This window comes from Delphinus delphis, chromosome 3, assembly GCF_949987515.2.
Source record: "Delphinus delphis chromosome 3, mDelDel1.2, whole genome shotgun sequence".
Classification (NCBI taxonomy): Eukaryota; Metazoa; Chordata; class Mammalia; order Artiodactyla; family Delphinidae; genus Delphinus; species Delphinus delphis.
The window spans coordinates 25,690,483-25,717,434 of NC_082685.1; the positions used below are offsets into that span (position 1 = coordinate 25,690,483).

General features: G+C 38.6%; 1 long non-coding RNA gene across 5 annotated transcripts in view; it reads right to left on the reverse strand.

Annotated features, from left to right (window-relative positions):
* The window catches only part of LOC132423065 (uncharacterized), an 88,527-nt gene that overhangs the window by 45,150 nt on the left and 16,425 nt on the right, over positions 1 to 26,952 (reverse strand). The window contains exon 2 of one of the 5 annotated variants that reach the window (XR_009518916.1): positions 15,016 to 15,061. The exons of the other annotated variants lie outside the window; for them this stretch is intronic. This is a non-coding gene — a long non-coding RNA (uncharacterized lncRNA). The remainder of the gene's footprint in view (positions 1 to 15,015; positions 15,062 to 26,952) is intronic. 5 annotated transcript variants of the gene reach the window in all.

Sequence of the window (26,952 nt, forward strand, 5' to 3'; positions counted from 1 at the left end):
CAGTGGAAAAAGGACAGCCTCTTCAATAAGTGGTGCTGGGAAAACTGGACAGGTACATGTAAAAGTATGAGAGTAGATCACTCCCTAACACCATACACAAAAATAAGCTCAAAATGGATTAAAGACTTAAATGTAAGGCCAGAAACTATCAAACTCTTACAGGAAAACATAGGCAGATCACTCTATGACATAAATCACAGCAAGATTCTTTTTGACCCACCTCCTAGAGAAATGGAAATAAAAACAAAAATAAACAAATGGGACCTAAGGAAACTTCAAAGCTTTTGCACAGCAAAGGAAACCATAAACAAGACCAAAAGACAACCCTCAGAATGGGAGAAAATATTTGCAAATGAAGCAACTGACAAAGGATTAATCTCCAAAATTTATAAGCAGCTCATGCAGCTCAATAACAAAAAAACAAACAACCCAATCCAAAAATGAGAAGACCTAAATAGACATTTCTCCAAAGAAGATAAACAGACTGCAAACAAACACATGAAAGAATGCTCAACATCATTAATCATTAGAGAAATGCAAATCAAAACTACAATGAGAAATCATCTCACACCAGTTAGAATGGCCATCATCAAAAAATCTAGAAACAATAAATGCTGGAGAGGGTGTGGAGAAAAGGGAACCCTCTTGCACTACTGGTGGGAATGTGAATTGGTACAGCCACTATGGAGAACAGTATGGAGATTCCTTAAAAAACTACAAATAGAACTACCATATGACCCAGCAATCCCACTACTGGGCATATACCCTGAGAAAACCATAATTCAAAAAGAGTCATGTATGAAAATGTTCATTGCAGCTCTATTTACAATAGCCCGGAGATGGAAACAACCTAAGTGTCCATCATCGGATGAATGGATAAAGAAGATGTGGCCCATATATACAATGGAATATTATTCAGCCATAAAAAGAAATGAAATTCAGCTATTTGTAATGAGGTGGATAGACCTAGAGTCTGTCATACAGAGTGAAGTCAGAAAGAGAAAGAAAAATACCGTATGCTAACACATATATATGGAATTTAAGAAAAAAAAATGTCATGAAGAACCAAAGGGTAAGACAGGAATAAAGACACAGACCTACTAGAGAATGGACTTGAGGATATGGGGAGGGTGAAGGGTAAGCTGTGACAAAGCAAGAGAGAATTATGGACACATATACACTACCAAACATAAAATAGATAGCTAGTGGGAAGCAGCCCCATAGCACAGGGAGATCAGCTCGGTGCTTTGTGACCACCTGGAGGGGTGAGAGGGAGGGAGACGGAAGAGGGAAGAGATATGGGAATATATGTATATGTATAACTGATTCACTTTGTTATAAAGCAGAAACTAACACATCATTGTAAAGCAATTATACTCCAATAAAGATGTTAAAGAAATAAAAGTAAATGAAGCCATACTCTATTTTGCATCCCCTTTGCACTTTTAAAAATGAAAGAGGCAAAATGGAAAAAAAAAAAGGATAACCAACAAGGACCTACTGTATAGCATGGGGAACTGCTTAAGGGACAACATTAAGCAGACTAGCATTTGCATTATGAGGATGTCAGAAGGAGAAGAGAGAGAGAAAGGAGTAGAAAACTTATTTGAAGAAATAATGGCCAAGAACTTTTCTAACCTGGGGAAGGAAACAGACATCCAGTTCCAGGAAGACCAGAAAGTTCCTAAGAAGACAAACCCAAAGAGACCCACACCAAGACACATAATTAGTGTCAAAAGTTAAAGACAAGGAAAGAATCTTAAAAGTAAGAGAAAAACAACTTGTTACATACAAGAGAACCCCCATAACCCTATGAGTAGATTTTTCAGCAGAAACCTTGTAGGCCTGAAGGAAGTGGCATGGTATATTCAAAGGGCCAAAAGAAAAATAAAGCCAACCAAGAATACTGTACTTGGCAAAGATTTCATTTAGAATTGAAGAAGAGATAAAGAGTTTTCCAAATATGCAAAAGCTAAAGGAGTTCATCACCACTAAACTGGCCTTACAAGAAATATTAAAGGGACTTCTTTAAGTTGAAATGAAAGGGTGTAATTAGTAACAAGAAAATATACAAAAGTATAAAACTCACTGGCAAAGGTAAATATAGAGTAAAATTCAGAATAATCTAATCTTGTGAAGGTGGTGGGTTAATCACTTATAAAGCTAGTATAAAGGTTAAAAGACAAAAGTAGTAAAAATAACTATAACTACGATAATTTGTTAAGGGATACACAAGATAAAAAGGTGTAAATTGTGACATCAAAAGCATGAAAAGTGGTGGGGGAGGGTAAAACTGCAGAGCTTTAGAATGCATTCAAACTTAAGTTGCTATCAACTTGAAACAGACTGTCGTAAATATAGTTAGTTATTTTGTGTAAGATTCGTGATAACCAGAAAGCAAAAACCTAAAGTAGATCCACAAAAGATAAAGGAATTTAAGCATACCACTACAGAAAACTATCAAATCACAAAAGAAGAGAGCAAGAGAAGAAGAAAAAAACAGAAGAATTACAAAAAAGACAGAAAGCAATGAACAAAATGGCAATAAGTACATATCTGTCAAAAATTAGTTTAAATGGAAAGGGACAAAATTTTCCAACTAAAAGTCACAGAATGGCTGGATGGATAAAAAAGCAAGGCCCATCTATATGCAGCCTACAAAAGACTCACTTCAGATGTAAGGACACACACAAACTGAAAGTGAAGGGATGGAAAAAGATATTCCATGTAAATGGAAACCAAAAGAAAGCAGAGGGTAGCTATACTTATATATCTGACAAGATAGACTTTTAAGACAAAGATTAAAAGACAAAGAAGGATAAAGGGGTCAATCCAAAAAGAGGATATAACATTTGTAAATATTTATGCACCCAACACTGGAGTACCTAAAAATATAAAGCAAATATTAACAGACCTAAAAGGAGAAATGGAAAGCAATACAATAAGAGTAAGGGACTTTAATACTCCACTTGCATCACTGGATAGATCATCAATATCATACACCATATTAACAAACTGAATAATAAAAACCATACGATCATCTCAATAGATGCAGAAAAAGCTTTTGACAAAATTCAACACCCATTTATGATAAAAACTCTCCAGAAGGTAGGCATAGAGGGAAACTACCTCAACATAATAAAGGCCATATATGACAAACCCACAACAAACATTATCCTCAATGGTGAAAAACTAAAAGTATTTCCTCTAAAACCAGGAACAAGGGACTTCCCTGGTGGTCCAGTGGTAAAGAATCCACCTCATGATGTAGGGGACACGGGTTCAATCCCTAGTCAGCGAACTAAGATCCCACATGTCATGGGGCAAATAAGCCTGCGTGTCACAACTACTGAGCTCGCTCACCTCAACTAGAGAGCCTGTGTGCCACAAACAACAGAACCCATGCGTCTGGAGCCCGCATGCCACAACTACAGAGCCCATGTGCACTGGAGCCCACACACCACACTAGAGAAGAGAAAACCTGCGTGCCACAACTAGAGAGAAGCCCGCGTGCCTCAATGAAAATTCCGCGTGCTGCAACTGAGACCTGACACAGCCAAAAGTAAAAATAAAATAAATAGAAAATAAATCTTAAAAAAAAAATAAAATCAGAAACAAGACAAGGGCGCCCACCTTCACCACTATTATTCAACACAGTTTTGGGGGTCCTAGCCATGGCAATCAGAGAAGAAAAAGAAATAAAAGGAATCCAAATTGGCAAAGAAGAAGTAAAACTGTCACTGCAGATGACATGATACTATACACAGAAAATCCTAAAGATGCCACCAGAAAACTACTAGAGCTAATCAATGAATTTAGTAAAGTCACAGGATGCAAAAATTAATACACAGAAATTTCTTGCATTCTTATACACTAACAACGAAAGATCAGAAAGAGAAATTAAGCAAACAATCCCATTTACCATTGCAACAAAAAGAATAAAATACCTAGGAATAAACCTACTTAAGGAGGCAAAAGACCTGTATGCAGAAAACTATAAGATACTGATGAAAGAAATCAAAGATGACACAAACAGATGGAGAGATATACCATGTTCCTGGATTGGAAGAATCAATATTGTGAAAATGACTGTACTACCCAAAGCAATCTACAGATTCAATGCAATCCCTATCAAATTACCAATGGCATTTTCCACAGAACTAAAAAATTTTTTTTACAATTTTGTGTATGGAAACACAAAAGACCTCGAATAGCAAAAGCAATCTTGAGAAAAAAAAAAAAAAGGATCTGGAGGAATCAGGCTCCCCGACTTCAGACTACACTACAAAGCTACAGTAATCAAGACAGTATGGTACTGGCACAAAAACAGAAATATAGATCAATGGAACAGAATAGAAAGCCAGAGATAAACTCACACATCTATGGTCACCTAATCTATGACAGAGGAGGCCAGAGTATACAATGGAGCAAAAACAGCCTTTCCAATAAGTGGTACTGGAAAACTGGACAGCTACATGTAAAAGAATGAAATTAGAACACTCCCTAACACCATACACAAAAAATAAGCTCAAAATGGATTAAAGACGTAAATGTAAGGCCAGACACTATCAAACTCTTAGAGGAAAACATAGGCAGAACACTCTTTGACATAAATCACAGCAAGAACTTTTTTGACCCACCTCCTAGAGTAATGAGAATAAAAACAAAAATAAACAAATGGGACCTAATTAAACTTCAAAGCTTTTGCACAGCAAAGGAAACCATAAACAAGACAAAAAGACAACCCTCAGAATGGAAGAAAATATCTGCAAATGAAGCAACTGACAAAGGATTAATCTCCAAAATATACAAGCAGCTTATGCAGCTCAATATCAAAGAAACAAACAACCCAATCAACAAATGGATGGAAGACCTACATAGACATTTCTCCAAAGAAGACATACAGATGGCCAACAAACACATGAAAAGATGCTCAACATCACTAATTATTAGAGAAATGTAAATCAAAACTACAATGAAGTATCACGTCACACTGGTCAGAATGGCCATCATCAAAAAATCTACAAACAACAGATGCTGGAGATGGTGTGGAGAAAAGGGAACCCTCATACACTGTTGGTGGGAATGTGAATTGATACAGCCACTATGGAGAACAGTATGGAGGCTCCTTAAAAAACTAAAAATATAACTACCATATGACCCAGCAATCCCATTACTGGGCATATACCCAGAGAAAACCATAACTCAAAAAGACACTTGTACCCCAATGTTCATTGCAGCACTATTTACAATAGCCAGGTCATGGAAGCAACCTAAATGTCCATCAACAGAGAAATGGATAAAGAAGATGTAGTACATATATCCAATGGAGTATTACTCAGCCATAAAATGGAACAAAATTGCATAACTTGTAGAGACGTGGATGGACCTAGAGACTGTCATACACAGTGAAGTAGGTCAGAAAAAGAAAGACAAATATCGTATATTAACGCATATATGTGGAATCTGAAAAAACTGGTATAGACAATCTTATTTACAAAGCAGAAATAGAGACACAGATATAGAAAACAAATGTATGAATACCAAGCAGGGGGTGGGATGAATTGCAAGATTGGGATTGACATATATACACTATTGATACTATGTATAAAATAGATAACTAATGAGAACCTACTGTATAGCTCAGGGAACTCTACTCAGTGCTCTGTGGAGACCTAAATGGGAAGGAAATCCAAAAAAGAGGGGATATAGGTATACATATAGCTGATTCACTATGCTGTACAGCAGAAACTAACACAGTATTATAAAGCAACTATACTGCAATAAAAATTAATAATAAAACAAACTCTACTTCCATCACTGGATAGATCATCCAGACAGAAAATCAATACGGAAACAGTAGATTTGAACACTATCAAATGGACCTGACAGATATACATAGAACGTTCTGACAACAGTAGAATACAAATACAAATACAACAGCAGAATACACAGAACATTTTCTAGGATAGACCATATGTTAGGCCAAAAAACAAGTCTTATCATATTCAAGAAGACTGAAATCATACCAAGTATCTTCTCTGACCACAATGGCATGAAAGTAGAAAACAATAACAAGTGAAAAACTGGAAAATTCATGAATACATGGAAATTAACACTTTCCTGAACAAGCAATGGATCAAAGAAAAAATTAAAGAGGAAACTAAAAAGTATCTTGAGACAAACAAAAATGGAAAATCAATACGGAAACAGTAGATTTGAACACTATCAAATGGACCTGACAGATATACATAGAACATTCTGACAACAGTAGAATACAAATACAAATACAACAGCAGAATACACAGAACATTTTCTAGGATAGACCACATGTTAGGCCAAAAAACAAGTCTTATCATATTCAAGAAGACTGAAATCATACCAAGTATCTTCTCTGACCACAATGGCATGAAAGTAGAAAACAATAACAAGTGAAAAACTGGAAAATTCATGAATACATGGAAATTAACACTTTCCTGAACAAGCAATGGATCAAAGAAGAAATTAAAGAGGAAACTAAAAAGTATCTTGAGACAAACAAAAATGGAAACACAACATACCAAACCTTATGGGATGCAGCAGAAGCAGTTCTAAGAGGGAAGTTCTTAGAAGCAATAAATGCCTACATTAAGAAGCTAGAAAGATCCCAAATAAACAACCTAACTCTATGCCTTAAGGAACTAGAAAAAGAACAAACTGAGCCCAAATTTAGCAGAAGAAAGGAAATAAAGACTAGAGCAGAAATAAATGAAATAGACTAAAAAGACAATAGAAAAGGTTAATGAAACTAAGAGCTGTTTTTTTAGAAAACATCAACAAAATTGACAAACCTTTAGTTAGACTCACCAAGAAGAGAGAACTCAAATCAATAAAATCAGAAATAAAAGAGGAGACATTACAACTGACACCACAGAAATACAAAGGATCATTAGAGACTACTATGAACAATTATACAGCAAAAAATTGTACAACCTAGAAGAAATGGATAAATTCCTAGAAACATGCAACCTAACAAGAATGAATCATGAAGAAACACAAAATCTCAACAGACACGGAATCACTAATTAAAAACCTCCCAAGAACCAAGTCCACAACCAGATAACTTCACTTGAGTTCTACCAAACATTCAAAGAATTAATGCCAATCCTTCTCAAACTCCTACAAAAAATCAAAAAAGAGGGAACACTCCCAAACTTTAGCCAGCATCACCTTGGCCAAAACCAGAAAAGGACACTATCAGAGAAGGAAACTACAAACCAATATCCCTGATGAATACGGATGCAAAAATTCTCAATAAAATACCAGCAGAGGTAAGAGGGGAAGATGGCGGAAGAGTAAGACGCAGAGATCATCTTCCTCCCCACAGATACACCAGAAATACATCTACACGTGGAACACCTCCTACAGAACACCTCCTACACAACAACTCGTTCAGAACACCTTCTGAACGCTGGCAGAAGACCTCAGACCTCCCAGAAGACAAGAAACTCCCCCACGTACCTGGGTAGAGCAAAAGAAAAAAGAATAAACAGAGACAAAAGAATAGGGATGGGACCTGCACCAGTGGGAGGGAGCTGTGAAGGAGGAAAGGTTTCCACACACTAGGAAGCCCCTTCGTGGGGGGGAGACTGCGGGTGGCGGAGGGGGTAAGCTTCGGAGCCTCGGAGGAGAGCACAGCAACAGGGGTGCAGAGGGCAAAGCGGGGAGATTCCCGCACAGAGGATCGGTGCCGACTGGCACTCACCAGCCCGAGAGGCTTGTCTGCTCACCCACCGGGGCGGGCGGGGCTGCGAGCTGAGGCTCGGGCTTCGGTTGGAGCGCAGGGAGAGGACTGGGGTTGGCGGCATGAACACAGCCTGAAGGGGTTAGTGCACCACGGATAGCCTAGCCGGGAGGGAGTCCAGGAAAAGGTCTGGAGCTGCCGAAGAGGCAAGAAACTTTTTCTTCCCTCTTTGTTTCCTGGTGCGCGAGGAAAGGGGATTAAGAGCGCTGCTTAAAGGAGCTCCAGAGACGGGCGCGAGCCGCGGCTAAAAGCGCACACCCCCCAGAGACCGGCATGAGGCGCTAAGGCTGCTGCTGCCGCCACCAAGAAGCCTCTGTGCCAGCACAGGTCACTATCCCCACCGCCCCTCCCGGGAGCCTGTGCAGCCCGGCACTGCCGGGTTCCCGGGATCCAGGGACAACTTCCCCGGGAGAGCGCACGGCGCGCCTCAGGCTGGTGCAACGTCCTGCCGGCATCTGCCACCGCAGGCCTGCCCCGCACTCCGTGCCCCTCCCTCCCCCCGGCCTGAGTGAGCCAGAGCCCCCGGATCAGCGGCTCCTTTAACCCCGTCCTGTCGGAGCAAAAAACAGACGCCCTCCGACAACCTACACGCAGAGGCGGGGGCAAATCCAAAACTGAGCCCCTGGGAGCTGTGAGAACAAAGAAGAGAAAGGGAAATCTCTCCCAGCAGCCTCAGGAGCAGTGGATTAAAGCTCCACAATCAACTTCATGTCTGTGGAATACATGAATAGACAACGAATCATCCCAAACTGAGGAGGTGGACTTTGAGAGCAACATTTATGATTTTTTCCCCTTTTCCTCTTTTTGTGAATGTTTATGTGTATGCTTCTATGTGAGATTTTGTCTGTATAGCTTTGCTTCCACCATTTGTACTAGGGTACTATTTGTCCGTTTTTTTATTTTAAATTTTTTTTCTTTCGTAATAATTAATTTTAATAATCTATTCTATTTTACTTTATCTTTTCTTTCTTTCTTTCTTTCCTTCCTTCCCTCCTTTAGACAACGAATCATCCCAAATTGAGGAGGTGGACTTTGAGAGGAAGATTTATGATTTTTTTCCCCTTTCCTCTTTTTGTGAGTGTGTATGTGTATGCTTCTGTATGAGATTTTGTCTGTATAGCTTTGCTTCCACCATTTGTCCTAAGGTTCTATCCGTCCATTTTTTTATCTTAATAATTATTTTTTAATTTAATAACTTTATTATATTTTACTCTATTTTATTTTATCTTTTCTCCTTCCTCCCACCGTCCCTCCCTCCCTCCCTCTTTCCTTTCTTTCCTTCTTTCTTCTTTCTCTCTTTCTTCCTTCCTTCCTTTCTCTCTTCCTACTTCTACTAATTTTTTCTCTCTACTTTTTCTCCCTTTTATTCTAAGCCCTGTGGATGAAAGGCTCCTAGTGCTGCAGCCAGGAGTCAGTGCTGTGCCTCTGAGGTGGGAGAGCCAACTTCAGGACACTGGTCCACAAGAGACCTCCCAGCTCCACATAATATCAAACGAGGAAAATCTCCCAGAGATTTCCATCTCAACGCCAGCACCCAACTTCACTCAACAACCAGCAAGCTACAGTGCTGGACACCCTATGCCAAACAACTAGCAAAACAAGAACAAAACACCACCCATTATCAGAGAGGCTGTCTAAAACCATAGTAAGTCCACAGACACCTCAAAACACACCACCAGACGTGGACCTGCCCACCAGAGAGACAAGATCCTGCCTCATCCACCAGAACACAGCACTAGTCCCCTGCACCAGGAAGCCTACACAACCCACTAAACCAACCTTAGCCACTGGGGACAGACACCAAAAACAACGGGAACTACGAACCTGCAGCCTGCAAAAAGGAGACCCCAAACACAGTAAGATAAGCAAAATGAGAAGACAGAAAAACACACAGCAGATGAAGGAGCAAGATAAAAACACACCAGACCTAACAAATGAAGAGGAAATACGCAGTCTACATGAAAAAGAACTCAGAATAATGATAGTAAAGATGATCCAAAATCTTGGAAATAGAATAGACAAAATGCAAGAAACATTTAACAAGGACCTAGAAGAACTAAAGGTGAAACAAACAACGATGAACAACACAATAAATGAAATGAAAAATACTCTAGATGGGATCAATAGCAGAATAACTGAGACAGAAGAATGGATAAGTGACCTGGAAGATAAAATAGTGGAAATAACTACTGCAGAGCAGAATAAAGCAAAAAGAATGAAAAGAACTGAGGACAGTCTCAGAGACCTCCGGGACAACATTAAACGCACCAACATTCGAATTATAGGGGTTCCAGAAGAAGAAGAGAAAAAGAAAGGGACTGAGAAAATATTTGAAGAGATTATAGTTGAAAAATTCCCTAATATGGGGAAGGAAATAGTTAATCTAGTCCAGGAAGCACAGAGAGTCCCATACAGGATAAATCCAAGGAGAAATACGCCAAGACACATGTTAATCAAACTGTCAAAAATTAAATACAAAGAAACCATATGAAAAGCAGTAAGGGAAAAACAACAAAAAACACACAAGGGATTCCCCCATAAGGTGAACAGCTGATCGTTCATCAGAAACTCTGCAAGCCACAAGGGAGTGGCAGGACATATTGAAAGTGATGAAGGAGAAAAACAGCAACCAAGATTACTCTACCCAGCAAGGATCTCATTCAGATTTGATGGAGAAATTAAAACCTTTACAGACAAGCAAAAGCTGAGAGAGTTCAGCACCACCAAACCAGCTTTACAACAAATGCTAAAGGAACTTCTCTAGGCAAGAAACACAAGAGAAGGAAAAGACCTACAATAACAAACCCAAAACAATTAAGAAAATGGGAATAGCAACATACATATCGATAATTACCTTAAATGTAAATGGACTAAATGCTTCCACCAAAAGACACAGATTGGCTAAATGGATACAAAAACAAGACCCATATATTTGCTATCTACAAGAGACGCACTTCAGACCTAGAGACACATACAGACTGAAAGTAAGGGGATGGAAAAAGATATTCCATGCAAATGGAAACCAAGAGAAAGCTGGAGTAGCAATTCTCATCAGACAAAATAAACTTTAAAATAAAGACTGTTACAAGAGACGAAGAGGGACACTACATAATGATCAACGGATCGATCCAAGAAGAAGATATGACAATTGTAAATATTTATGCACCCAACAAAGGAGCACCTCAATACATAAGGCAAATACTAACAGCCATAAAAGGGGAAATCGACAGTAACACATTCATAGTAGGGGAATTTAACACCCCACTTTCACCAATGGACAGATCATCCAAAAGGAAAATAAATAAGGAAACACCAGCTTTAAATGATACATTAAACAAGATGGACTTAATTGATATTTACAGGACACTCCAATCAAAAACAACAGAATACACATTTTTCTCAAGTGCTCATGGAACACTCTCCAGGATAGACCATACCTTGGGTCACAAATCAAGTCTTGGTAAATTTAAGAAAATGGAAATTGTATCAAGTATCTTTTCTGACCACAACGCCATGAGACTAGATATCACTTACAGGAAAAGAACTGTAAAAAATACAAACACATGGAGGCTAAACAATACACTACTTAATAACGAACTGATCACTGAAGACATCAAAGAGGAAATTAAAAAATACCTAGAAACAAATGACAATGGAGACACGATGACCCAAAACCTATAGAATGCAGCAAAAGCAGTTCTAAGGGGGAAGTTTATAGCAATACAAGCCCACCTTAAAAAGCAGGAAACATCTCGAAAAAACAACCTAACCTTGCACCTAAAGCAATTAGAGAAAGAAGAACCAAAAAAACCCCAAAGCTAGCAAAAGAAAAGAAATCATAAAAATCAGATCAGAAATAAATAAAAAGAAATGAAGGAAACAATAGCAAACATCAATAAAACTAAAAGCTAGTTCTTTGAGAAGATAAAGAAAATAGATAAACCATTAGCCAGACTAATCAAGTAAAAAAGGGAGAAGACTCAAATCAACAGAATTAGAAATGAAAAAGGAGAAGTAACAACTGACATTACAGAAATACAAAAGATCATGAGAGATTACTACAAGCAACTCTATATGACAAAAAAATGGACAACCTGGAAGAAATGGACAAATTCTTAGAAATGCACAACCTGCCAAGACTGAAACAGGAAGAAACAGAAACTATGAACAGATCAATCATAATCACTGAAATTGAAACTGTGATTAAAAATCTTCCAACAAACAAAAGCCCAGGACCAGATGGCTTCACAGGCGAATTCTATCAAACATTTAGAGAAGAGCTAACACCTATCCTTCTCAAACTCTTCCAAAATATAGCAGAGGGAGGAACACTCCCAAACTCATTCTACGAGGCCACCATCACCCTGATACCAAAACCAGACAAGGATGTCACAAAGAAAGAAAACTACAGGCCAATATCACTGATGAACATAGATGCAAAAATCCTCAACAAAATACTAGCAAACAGAATCCAACGGCACATTAAAAGGATCATACACCATGATCAAGTGGGGTTTATTCCAGGAAGGCAAGAATTCTTCAATATACGCAAATCAATCAACGTGATACACCATATTAACAAATTGAAGGAGAAAAACCATATGATCATCTCAGTAGATGCAGAGAAAGCTTTCGACAAAATTCAACACCCATTTATGATAAAAACCCTGCAGAGAGTAGGCATAGAGGAAACTTTCCTCAACATAATAAAGGCCATATATGACAAACCCACAGCCCACATCCTCCTCAATGGTGAAAAACTGAAGGCATTTCCACTAAGATCAGGAACAAGACAAGGTTGCCCACTCTCACCACTCTTATTCAACATAGTTTTGGAAGTTTTAGCCACAGCAATCAGAGAAGAGAAGGAAATAAAAGGAATCCAAATCGGAAAAGAAGAAGTGAAGCTGTCACTGTTTGCAGATGACATGATACTACACATAGAGAATCCCAAAGATGCTACCAGAAAACTACTAGAGCTAATCAATGATTTTGGTAAAGTTGCAGGATACAAAATTAATGCACAGAAAGCTCTGGCATTCCTATACACTAATGATGAAAAATCTGAAAGTGAAATCAAGAAAACACTCCCATTTACCACTGCAACAAAAAGAATAAAATATCTAGGAATAAACCTACCTAAGGAGACAAAAGACCTGTATGCAGAAAATTATAAGACACTGATGAAAGAAATTAAAGATGATACAAATAGATGGAGAGACATACCATGTTCTTAGATTGGAAGAATCAACATTGTGAAAATGACTCTACTACCCAAAGCAATCTACAGATTCAATGCAATCCCTATGAAACTACCACTGGCATTTTTCACAGAACTAGAACAAAACATTTCACAATTTGTATGGAAACACAAAAGACCCCGAATAGCCAAAGCAATGTTGAGAACGAAACACGGAGCTGGAGGAATCAGGCTCCCTGACTTCAGACTATACTACAAAGCTACAGTAATCAAGACAGTATGATACTGGCACAAAAACAGAAAGACAGATCAATGGAACAGGATAGAAAGCCCAGAGATAAACCCAAGCACATATGGACACCTTATCTTGTATAAAGGTGGCAGGAATGTACAGTGGAGAAAGGACAGTCTCTTCAATAAGTGGTGCTGGGAAAACTGGACAGGTACATGTAAAAGTATGAGAGTAGATCACTCCCTAACACCATACACAAAAATAAGCTCAAAATGGATTAAAGACCTAAATGTAAGGCCAGAAACTATCAAACTCTTAGAGGAAAACACAGGCAGAACACTCTATGACATAAATCACAGCAAGATCCTTCTTGACCTACCTCCTAGAGAAATGGAAATAAAAACAAAAATAAACAAATGGGACCTAAGGAAACTTCAAAGCTTTTGCACAGCAAAGGAAACCATAAACAAGACCAACAGACAACCCTCAGAATGGGAGAAAATATTTGCAAATGAAGCAACTGACAAATGATTAATCTCCAGAATTTACAAGCAGCTCATGCAGCTCAATAACAAAAAAAAAAACAACCCAAACCAAAAATGAGGAGAAGACCTAAATAGACATTTCTCCAAAGAAGATATACAGACTGCCAGCAAACACATGAAAGAATGCTCAACATCATTAATCATTAGAGAAATGCAAATCAAAACTACAATGAGAAATCATCTCACACCGGTCAGAATGGCCATCACCAAAAAATCCAGAAACAATAAACGCTGGAGGGAGTGTGGAGAAAAGTGAACACTCTTGCACTGCTGGTGGGAATGTGAATTGGTTCAGCCACTATGGAGAACAGTATGGAGGTTCCTTAAAAAACTACAAATAGAACTACCATATGACCCAGCAATCCCACTACTGGGCATATACCCTGAGAAAACCATAATTCAAAAAGAGTCATGTATGAAAATGTTCATTGCAGCTCTATTTACAATAGCCCTGAGATGGAAACAACCTAAGTGTCCATCATCGGATGAATGGATAAAGAAGATGTGGCCCATATATACAATGGAATATTATTCAGCCATAAAAAGAAATGAAATTCAGCTATTTGTAATGAGGTGGATAGACCTAGAGTCTGTCATACAGAGTGAAGTCAGAAAGAGAAAGAAAAATACCGTATGCTAACACATATATATGGAATTTAAGAAAAAAAAATGTCATGAAGAACCAAAGGGTAAGACAGGAATAAAGACACAGACCTACTAGAGAATGGACTTGAGGATATGGGGAGGGTGAAGGGTAAGCTGTGACAAAGCAAGAGAGAATTATGGACACATATACACTACCAAACATAAAATAGATAGCTAGTGGGAAGCAGCCCCATAGCACAGGGAGATCAGCTCGGTGCTTTGTGACCACCTGGAGGGGTGAGAGGGAGGGAGACGGAAGAGGGAAGAGATATGGGAATATATGTATATGTATAACTGATTCACTTTGTTATAAAGCAGAAACTAACACATCATTGTAAAGCAATTATACTCCAATAAAGATGTTAAAGAAATAAAAGTAAATGAAGCCATACTCTATTTTGCATCCCCTTTGCACTTTTAAAAATGAAAGAGGCAAAATGGAAAAAAAAAAAGGATAACCAACAAGGACCTACTGTATAGCATGGGGAACTGCTTAAGGGACAACATTAAGCAGACTAGCATTTGCATTATGAGGATGTCAGAAGGAGAAGAGAGAGAGAAAGGAGTAGAAAACTTATTTGAAGAAATAATGGCCAAGAACTTTTCTAACCTGGGGAAGGAAACAGACATCCAGTTCCAGGAAGACCAGAAAGTTCCTAAGAAGACAAACCCAAAGAGACCCACACCAAGACACATAATTAGTGTCAAAAGTTAAAGACAAGGAAAGAATCTTAAAAGTAAGAGAAAAACAACTTGTTACATACAAGAGAACCCCCATAACCCTATGAGTAGATTTTTCAGCAGAAACCTTGTAGGCCTGAAGGAAGTGGCATGGTATATTCAAAGGGCCAAAAGAAAAATAAAGCCAACCAAGAATACTGTACTTGGCAAAGATTTCATTTAGAATTGAAGAAGAGATAAAGAGTTTTCCAAATATGCAAAAGCTAAAGGAGTTCATCACCACTAAACTGGCCTTACAAGAAATATTAAAGGGACTTCTTTAAGTTGAAATGAAAGGGTGTAATTAGTAACAAGAAAATATACAAAAGTATAAAACTCACTGGCAAAGGTAAATATAGAGTAAAATTCAGAATAATCTAATCTTGTGAAGGTGGTGGGTTAATCACTTATAAAGCTAGTATAAAGGTTAAAAGACAAAAGTAGTAAAAATAACTATAACTACGATAATTTGTTAAGGGATACACAAGATAAAAAGGTGTAAATTGTGACATCAAAAGCATGAAAAGTGGTGGGGGAGGGTAAAACTGCAGAGCTTTAGAATGCATTCAAACTTAAGTTGCTATCAACTTGAAACAGACTGTCGTAAATATAGTTAGTTATTTTGTGTAAGATTCGTGATAACCAGAAAGCAAAAACCTAAAGTAGATCCACAAAAGATAAAGGAATTTAAGCATACCACTACAGAAAACTATCAAATCACAAAAGAAGAGAGCAAGAGAAGAAGAAAAAAACAGAAGAATTACAAAAAAGACAGAAAGCAATGAACAAAATGGCAATAAGTACATATCTGTCAAAAATTAGTTTAAATGGAAAGGGACAAAATTTTCCAACTAAAAGTCACAGAATGGCTGGATGGATAAAAAAGCAAGGCCCATCTATATGCAGCCTACAAAAGACTCACTTCAGATGTAAGGACACACACAAACTGAAAGTGAAGGGATGGAAAAAGATATTCCATGTAAATGGAAACCAAAAGAAAGCAGAGGGTAGCTATACTTATATATCTGACAAGATAGACTTTTAAGACAAAGATTAAAAGACAAAGAAGGATAAAGGGGTCAATCCAAAAAGAGGATATAACATTTGTAAATATTTATGCACCCAACACTGGAGTACCTAAAAATATAAAGCAAATATTAACAGACCTAAAAGGAGAAATGGAAAGCAATACAATAAGAGTAAGGGACTTTAATACTCCACTTGCATCACTGGATAGATCATCAATATCATACACCATATTAACAAACTGAATAATAAAAACCATACGATCATCTCAATAGATGCAGAAAAAGCTTTTGACAAAATTCAACACCCATTTATGATAAAAACTCTCCAGAAGGTAGGCATAGAGGGAAACTACCTCAACATAATAAAGGCCATATATGACAAACCCACAACAAACATTATCCTCAATGGTGAAAAACTAAAAGTATTTCCTCTAAAACCAGGAACAAGGGACTTCCCTGGTGGTCCAGTGGTAAAGAATCCACCTCATGATGTAGGGGACACGGGTTCAATCCCTAGTCAGCGAACTAAGATCCCACATGTCATGGGGCAAATAAGCCTGCGTGTCACAACTACTGAGCTCGCTCACCTCAACTAGAGAGCCTGTGTGCCACAAACAACAGAACCCATGCGTCTGGAGCCCGCATGCCACAACTACAGAGCCCATGTGCACTGGAGCCCACACACCACACTAGAGAAGAGAAAACCTGCGTGCCACAACTAGAGAGAAGCCCGCGTGCCTCAATGAAAATTCCGCGTGCTGCAACTGAGACCTGACACAGCCAAAAGTAAAAATAAAATAAATAGAAAATAAATCTTAAAAAAAAAATAAAATCAGAAACAAGACAAGGGCGCCCACCTTCACCACTATTATTCAACACAGTTTTGGGGGTCCTAGCCATGGCAATCAGAGAAGAAAAAGAAATAAAAGGAATCCAAATTGGCAAAGAAGAAGTAAAACTGTCACTGCAGATGACATGATACTATACACAGAAAATCCTAAAGATGCCACCAGAAAACTACTAGAGCTAATCAATGAATTTAGTAAAGTCACAGGATGCAAAAATTAATACACAGAAATTTCTTGCATTCTTATACACTAACAACGAAAGATCAGAAAGAGAAATTAAGCAAACAATCCCATTTACCATTGCAACAAAAAGAATAAAATACCTAGGAATAAACCTACTTAAGGAGGCAAAAGACCTGTATGCAGAAAACTATAAGATACTGATGAAAGAAATCAAAGATGACACAAACAGATGGAGAGATATACCATGTTCCTGGATTGGAAGAATCAATATTGTGAAAATGACTGTACTACCCAAAGCAATCTACAGATTCAATGCAATCCCTATCAAATTACCAATGGCATTTTCCACAGAACTAAAAAATTTTTTTTACAATTTTGTGTATGGAAACACAAAAGACCTCGAATAGCAAAAGCAATCTTGAGAAAAAAAAAAAAAAGGATCTGGAGGAATCAGGCTCCCCGACTTCAGACTACACTACAAAGCTACAGTAATCAAGACAGTATGGTACTGGCACAAAAACAGAAATATAGATCAATGGAACAGAATAGAAAGCCAGAGATAAACTCACACATCTATGGTCACCTAATCTATGACAGAGGAGGCCAGAGTATACAATGGAGCAAAAACAGCCTTTCCAATAAGTGGTACTGGAAAACTGGACAGCTACATGTAAAAGAATGAAATTAGAACACTCCCTAACACCATACACAAAAAATAAGCTCAAAATGGATTAAAGACGTAAATGTAAGGCCAGACACTATCAAACTCTTAGAGGAAAACATAGGCAGAACACTCTTTGACATAAATCACAGCAAGAACTTTTTTGACCCACCTCCTAGAGTAATGAGAATAAAAACAAAAATAAACAAATGGGACCTAATTAAACTTCAAAGCTTTTGCACAGCAAAGGAAACCATAAACAAGACAAAAAGACAACCCTCAGAATGGAAGAAAATATCTGCAAATGAAGCAACTGACAAAGGATTAATCTCCAAAATATACAAGCAGCTTATGCAGCTCAATATCAAAGAAACAAACAACCCAATCAACAAATGGATGGAAGACCTACATAGACATTTCTCCAAAGAAGACATACAGATGGCCAACAAACACATGAAAAGATGCTCAACATCACTAATTATTAGAGAAATGTAAATCAAAACTACAATGAAGTATCACGTCACACTGGTCAGAATGGCCATCATCAAAAAATCTACAAACAACAGATGCTGGAGATGGTGTGGAGAAAAGGGAACCCTCATACACTGTTGGTGGGAATGTGAATTGATACAGCCACTATGGAGAACAGTATGGAGGCTCCTTAAAAAACTAAAAATATAACTACCATATGACCCAGCAATCCCATTACTGGGCATATACCCAGAGAAAACCATAACTCAAAAAGACACTTGTACCCCAATGTTCATTGCAGCACTATTTACAATAGCCAGGTCATGGAAGCAACCTAAATGTCCATCAACAGAGAAATGGATAAAGAAGATGTAGTACATATATCCAATGGAGTATTACTCAGCCATAAAATGGAACAAAATTGCATAACTTGTAGAGACGTGGATGGACCTAGAGACTGTCATACACAGTGAAGTAGGTCAGAAAAAGAAAGACAAATATCGTATATTAACGCATATATGTGGAATCTGAAAAAACTGGTATAGACAATCTTATTTACAAAGCAGAAATAGAGACACAGATATAGAAAACAAATGTATGAATACCAAGCAGGGGGTGGGATGAATTGCAAGATTGGGATTGACATATATACACTATTGATACTATGTATAAAATAGATAACTAATGAGAACCTACTGTATAGCTCAGGGAACTCTACTCAGTGCTCTGTGGAGACCTAAATGGGAAGGAAATCCAAAAAAGAGGGGATATAGGTATACATATAGCTGATTCACTATGCTGTACAGCAGAAACTAACACAGTATTATAAAGCAACTATACTGCAATAAAAATTAATAATAAAACAAACTCTACTTCCATCACTGGATAGATCATCCAGACAGAAAATCAATACGGAAACAGTAGATTTGAACACTATCAAATGGACCTGACAGATATACATAGAACGTTCTGACAACAGTAGAATACAAATACAAATACAACAGCAGAATACACAGAACATTTTCTAGGATAGACCATATGTTAGGCCAAAAAACAAGTCTTATCATATTCAAGAAGACTGAAATCATACCAAGTATCTTCTCTGACCACAATGGCATGAAAGTAGAAAACAATAACAAGTGAAAAACGGGAAAATTCATGAATACATGGAAATTAACACTTTCCTGAACAAGCAATGGATCAAAGAAAAAATTAAAGAGGAAACTAAAAAGTATCTTGAGACAAACAAAAATGGAAAATCAATACGGAAACAGTAGATTTGAACACTATCAAATGGACCTGACAGATATACATAGAACATTCTGACAACAGTAGAATACAAATACAAATACAACAGCAGAATACACAGAACATTTTCTAGGATAGACCACATGTTAGGCCAAAAAACAAGTCTTATCATATTCAAGAAGACTGAAATCATACCAAGTATCTTCTCTGACCACAATGGCATGAAAGTAGAAAACAATAACAAGTGAAAAACTGGAAAATTCATGAATACATGGAAATTAACACTTTCCTGAACAAGCAATGGATCAAAGAAGAAATTAAAGAGGAAACTAAAAAGTATCTTGAGACAAACAAAAATGGAAACACAACATACCAAACCTTATGGGATGCAGCAGAAGCAGTTCTAAGAGGGAAGTTCTTAGAAGCAATAAATGCCTACATTAAGAAGCTAGAAAGATCCCAAATAAACAACCTAACTCTATGCCTTAAGGAACTAGAAAAAGAACAAACTGAGCCCAAATTTAGCAGAAGAAAGGAAATAAAGACTAGAGCAGAAATAAATGAAATAGACTAAAAAGACAATAGAAAAGGTTAATGAAACTAAGAGCTGTTTTTTTTAGAAAACATCAACAAAATTGACAAACCTTTAGTTAGACTCACCAAGAAGAGAGAACTCAAATCAATAAAATCAGAAATAAAAGAGGAGACATTACAACTGACACCACAGAAATACAAAGGATCATTAGAGACTACTATGAACAATTATACAGCAAAAAATTGTACAACCTAGAAGAAATGGATAAATTCCTAGAAACATGCAACCTAACAAGAATGAATCATGAAGAAACACAAAATCTCAACAGACACGGAATCACTAATTAAAAACCTCCCAAGAACCAAGTCCACAACCAGATAACTTCACTTGAGTTCTACCAAACATTCAAAGAATTAATGCCAATCCTTCTCAAACTCCTACAAAAAATCAAAAAAGAGGGAACACTCCCAAACTTTAGCCAGCATCACCTTGGCCAAAACCAGAAAAGGACACTATCAGAGAAGGAAACTACAAACCAATATCCCTGATGAATACGGATGCAAAAATTCTCAATAAAATACCAGCAGAGGTAAGAGGGGAAGATGGCGGAAGAGTAAGACGCAGAGATCATCTTCCTCCCCACAGATACACCAGAAATACATCTACACGTGGAACACCTCCTACAGAACACCTCCTACACAACAACTCGTTCAGAACACCTTCTGAACGCTGGCAGAAGACCTCAGACCTCCCAGAAGACAAGAAACTCCCCCACGTACCTGGGTAGAGCAAAAGAAAAAAGAATAAACAGAGACAAAAGAATAGGGATGGGACCTGCACCAGTGGGAGGGAGCTGTGAAGGAGGAAAGGTTTCCACACACTAGGAAGCCCCTTCGTGGGGGGGAGACTGCGGGTGGCGGAGGGGGTAAGCTTCGGAGCCTCGGAGGAGAGCACAGCAACAGGGGTGCAGAGGGCAAAGCGGGGAGATTCCCGCACAGAGGATCGGTGCCGACTGGCACTCACCAGCCCGAGAGGCTTGTCTGCTCACCCACCGGGGCGGGCGGGGCTGCGAGCTGAGGCTCGGGCTTCGGTTGGAGCGCAGGGAGAGGACTGGGGTTGGCGGCATGAACACAGCCTGAAGGGGTTAGTGCACCACGGATAGCCTAGCCGGGAGGGAGTCCAGGAAAAGGTCTGGAGCTGCCGAAGAGGCAAGAAACTTTTTCTTCCCTCTTTGTTTCCTGGTGCGCGAGGAAAGGGGATTAAGAGCGCTGCTTAAAGGAGCTCCAGAGACGGGCGCGAGCCGCGGCTAAAAGCGCACACCCCCCAGAGACCGGCATGAGGCGCTAAGGCTGCTGCTGCCGCCACCAAGAAGCCTCTGTGCCAGCACAGGTCACTATCCCCACCGCCCCTCCCGGGAGCCTGTGCAGCCCGGCACTGCCGGGTTCCCGGGATCCAGGGACAACTTCCCCGGGAGAGCGCACGGCGCGCCTCAGGCTGGTGCAACGTCCTGCCGGCATCTGCCACCGCAGGCCTGCCCCGCACTCCGTGCCCCTCCCTCCCCCCGGCCTGAGTGAGCCAGAGCCCCCGGATCAGCGGCTCCTTTAACCCCGTCCTGTCGGAGCAAAAAACAGACGCCCTCCGACAACCTACACGCAGAGGCGGGGGCAAATCCAAAACTGAGCCCCTGGGAGCTGTGAGAACAAAGAAGAGAAAGGGAAATCTCTCCCAGCAGCCTCAGGAGCAGTGGATTAAAGCTCCACAATCAACTTCATGTCTGTGGAATACATGAATAGACAACGAATCATCCCAAACTGAGGAGGTGGACTTTGAGAGCAACATTTATGATTTTTTCCCCTTTTCCTCTTTTTGTGAATGTTTATGTGTATGCTTCTATGTGAGATTTTGTCTGTATAGCTTTGCTTCCACCATTTGTACTAGGGTACTATTTGTCCGTTTTTTTATTTTAAATTTTTTTTCTTTCGTAATAATTAATTTTAATAATCTATTCTATTTTACTTTATCTTTTCTTTCTTTCTTTCTTTCCTTCCTTCCCTCCTTTAGACAACGAATCATCCCAAATTGAGGAGGTGGACTTTGAGAGGAAGATTTATGATTTTTTTCCCCTTTTCCTCTTTTTGTGAGTGTGTATGTGTATGCTTCTGTATGAGATTTTGTCTGTATAGCTTTGCTTCCACCATTTGTCCTAAGGTTCTATCCGTCCATTTTTTTATCTTAATAATTATTTTTTAATTTAATAACTTTATTATATTTTACTCTATTTTATTTTATCTTTTCTCCTTCCTCCCACCGTCCCTCCCTCCCTCCCTCTTTCCTTTCTTTCCTTCTTTCTTCTTTCTCTCTTTCTTCCTTCCTTCCTTTCTCTCTTCCTACTTCTACTAATTTTTTCTCTCTACTTTTTCTCCCTTTTATTCTAAGCCCTGTGGATGAAAGGCTCCTAGTGCTGCAGCCAGGAGTCAGTGCTGTGCCTCTGAGGTGGGAGAGCCAACTTCAGGACACTGGTCCACAAGAGACCTCCCAGCTCCACATAATATCAAACGAGGAAAATCTCCCAGAGATTTCCATCTCAACGCCAGCACCCAACTTCACTCAACAACCAGCAAGCTACAGTGCTGGACACCCTATGCCAAACAACTAGCAAAACAAGAACAAAACACCACCCATTATCAGAGAGGCTGTCTAAAACCATAGTAAGTCCACAGACACCTCAAAACACACCACCAGACGTGGACCTGCCCACCAGAGAGACAAGATCCAGCCTCATCCACCAGAACACAGCACTAGTCCCCTGCACCAGGAAGCCTACACAACCCACTAAACCAACCTTAGCCACTGGGGACAGACACCAAAAACAACGGGAACTACGAACCTGCAGCCTGCAAAAAGGAGACCCCAAACACAGTAAGATAAGCAAAATGAGAAGACAGAAAAACACACAGCAGATGAAGGAGCAAGATAAAAACACACCAGACCTAACAAATGAAGAGGAAATACGCAGTCTACATGAAAAAGAACTCAGAATAATGATAGTAAAGATGATCCAAAATCTTGGAAATAGAATAGACAAAATGCAAGAAACATTTAACAAGGACCTAGAAGAACTAAAGGTGAAACAAACAACGATGAACAACACAATAAATGAAATGAAAAATACTCTAGATGGGATCAATAGCAGAATAACTGAGACAGAAGAATGGATAAGTGACCTGGAAGATAAAATAGTGGAAATAACTACTGCAGAGCAGAATAAAGCAAAAAGAATGAAAAGAACTGAGGACAGTCTCAGAGACCTCCGGGACAACATTAAACGCACCAACATTCGAATTATAGGGGTTCCAGAAGAAGAAGAGAAAAAGAAAGGGACTGAGAAAATATTTGAAGAGATTATAGTTGAAAAATTCCCTAATATGGGGAAGGAAATAGTTAATCTAGTCCAGGAAGCACAGAGAGTCCCATACAGGATAAATCCAAGGAGAAATACGCCAAGACACGTTAATCAAACTGTCAAAAATTAAATACAAAGAAACCATATGAAAAGCAGTAAGGGAAAAACAACAAAAAACACACAAGGGATTCCCCATAAGGTGAACAGCTGATCTTTCATCAGAAACTCTGCAAGCCACAAGGGAGTGGCAGGACATATTGAAAGTGATGAAGGAGAAAAACAGCAACCAAGATTACTCTACCCAGCAAGGATCTCATTCAGATTTGATGGAGAAATTAAAACCTTTACAGACAAGCAAAAGCTGAGAGAGTTCAGCACCACCAAACCAGCTTTACAACAAATGCTAAAGGAACTTCTCTAGGCAAGAAACACAAGAGAAGGAAAAGACCTACAATAACAAACCCAAAACAATTAAGAAAATGGGAATAGCAACATACATATCGATAATTACCTTAAATGTAAATGGACTAAATGCTTCCACCAAAAGACACAGATTGGCTAAATGGATAGAAAAACAAGACCCATATATTTGCTATCTACAAGAGACGCACTTCAGACCTAGAGACACATACAGACTGAAAGTAAGGGGATGGAAAAAGATATTCCATGCAAATGGAAACCAAGAGAAAGCTGGAGTAGCAATTCTCATCAGACAAAATAAACTTTAAAATAAAGACTGTTACAAGAGACGAAGAGGGACACTACATAATGATCAACGGATCGATCCAAGAAGAAGATATAACAATTGTAAATATTTATGCACCCAACAAAGGAGCACCTCAATACATAAGGCAAATACTAACAGCCATAAAAGGGGAAATCGACAGTAACACATTCATAGTAGGGGAATTTAACACCCCACTTTCACCAATGGACAGATCATCCAAAAGGAAAATAAATAAGGAAACACCAGCTTTAAATGATACATTAAACAAGATGGACTTAATTGATATTTACAGGACACTCCAATCAAAAACAACAGAATACACATTTTTCTCAAGTGCTCATGGAACACTCTCCAGGATAGACCATACCTTGGGTCACAAATCAAGTCTTGGTAAATTTAAGAAAATGGAAATTGTATCAAGTATCTTTTCTGACCACAACGCCATGAGACTAGATATCACTTACAGGAAAAGAACTGTAAAAAATACAAACACATGGAGGCTAAACAATACACTACTTAATAACGAACTGATCACTGAAGACATCAAAGAGGAAATTAAAAAATACCTAGAAACAAATGACAATGGAGACACGACGACCCAAAACCTATAGGATGCAGCAAAAGCAGTTCTAAGGGGGAAGTTTATAGCAATACAAGCCCACCTTAAAAAGCAGGAAACATCTCGAAAAAACAACCTAACCTTGCACCTAAAGCAATTAGAGAAAGAAGAACCAAAAAAACCCCAAAGCTAGCAAAAGAAAAGAAATCATAAAAATCAGATCAGAAATAAATAAAAAGAAATGAAGGAAACAATAGCAAACATCAATAAAACTAAAAGCTAGTTCTTTGAGAAGATAAAGAAAATAGATAAACCATTAGCCAGACTAATCAAGTAAAAAAGGGAGAAGACTCAAATCAATAGGATTAGAAATGAAAAAGGAGAAGTAACAACTGACATTACAGAAATACAAAAGATCATGAGAGATTACTACAAGCAACTCTATATGACAATAAAATGGACAACCTGGAAGAAATGGACAAATTCTTAGAAATGCACAACCTGCCAAGACTGAAACAGGAAGAAACAGAAACTATGAACAGATCAATCATAATCACTGAAATTGAAACTGTGATTAAAAATCTTCTAACAAACAAAAGCCAAGGACCAGATGGCTTCACAGGCGAATTCTATCAAACATTTAGAGAAGAGCTAACACCTATCCTTCTCAAACTCTTCCAAAATATAGCAGAGGGAGGAACACTCCCAAACTCATTCTACGAGGCCACCATCACCCTGATACCAAAACCAGACAAGGATGTCACAAAGAAAGAAAACTACAGGCCAATATCACTGATGAACATAGATGCAAAAATCCTCAACAAAATACTAGCAAACAGAATCCAACGGCACATTAAAAGGATCATACACCATGATCAAGTGGGGTTTATTCCAGGAAGGCAAGAATTCTTCAATATACGCAAATCAATCAACGTGATACACCATATTAACAAATTGAAGGAGAAAAACCCTATGATCATCTCAGTAGATGCAGAGAAAGCTTTCGACAAAATTCAACACCCATTTATGATAAAAACCCTGCAGAGAGTAGGCATAGAGGAAACTTTCCTCAACATAATAAAGGCCATATATGACAAACCCACAGCCAACATCGTCCTCAATGGTGAAAAACTGAAGGCATTTCCACTAAGATCAGGAACAAGACAAGGTTGCCTGCTCTCACCACTCTTATTCAACATAGTTTTGGAAGTTTTAGCCACAGCAATCAGAGAAGAGAAGGAAATAAAAGGAATCCAAATCGGAAAAGAAGAAGTAAAGCTGTCACTGTTTGCAGATGACATGATACTATACATAGAGAATCCCAAAGATGCTACCAGAAAACTGCTAGAGCTAATCAATGATTTTGGTAAAGTTGCAGGATACAAAATTAATGCACAGAAAGCTCTGGCATTCCTATACACTAATGATGAAAAATCTGAAAGTGAAATCAAGAAAACACTCCCATTTACCACTGCAACAAAAAGAATAAAATATCTAGGAATAAACCTACCTAAGGAGACAAAAGACCTGTATGCAGAAAATTATAAGACACTGATGAAAGAAATTAAAGATGATACAAATAGATGGAGAGACATACCATGTTCTTAGATTGGAAGAATCAACATTGTGAAAATGACTCTACTACCCAAAGCAATCTACAGATTCAATGCAATCCCTATGAAACTACCACTGGCATTTTTCACAGAACTAGAACAAAACATTTCACAATTTGTATGGAAACACAAAAGACCCCGAATAGCCAAAGCAATGTTGAGAACGAAACACGGAGCTGGAGGAATCAGGCTCCCCGACTTCAGACTATACTACAAAGCTACAGTAATCAAGACAGTATGGTACTGGCACAAAAACAGAAAGACAGATCAGTGGAACAGGATAGAAAGCCCAGAGATAAACCCAAGCACATATGGACACCTTATCTTGTATAAAGGTGGCAGGAATGTACAGTGGAGAAAGGACAGTCTCTTCAATAAGTGGTGCTGGGAAAACTGGACAGGTACATGTAAAAGTATGAGAGTAGATCACTCCCTAACACCATACACAAAAATAAGCTCAAAATGGATTAAAGACCTAAATGTAAGGCCAGAAACTATCAAACTCTTAGAGGAAAACACAGGCAGAACACTCTATGACATAAATCACAGCA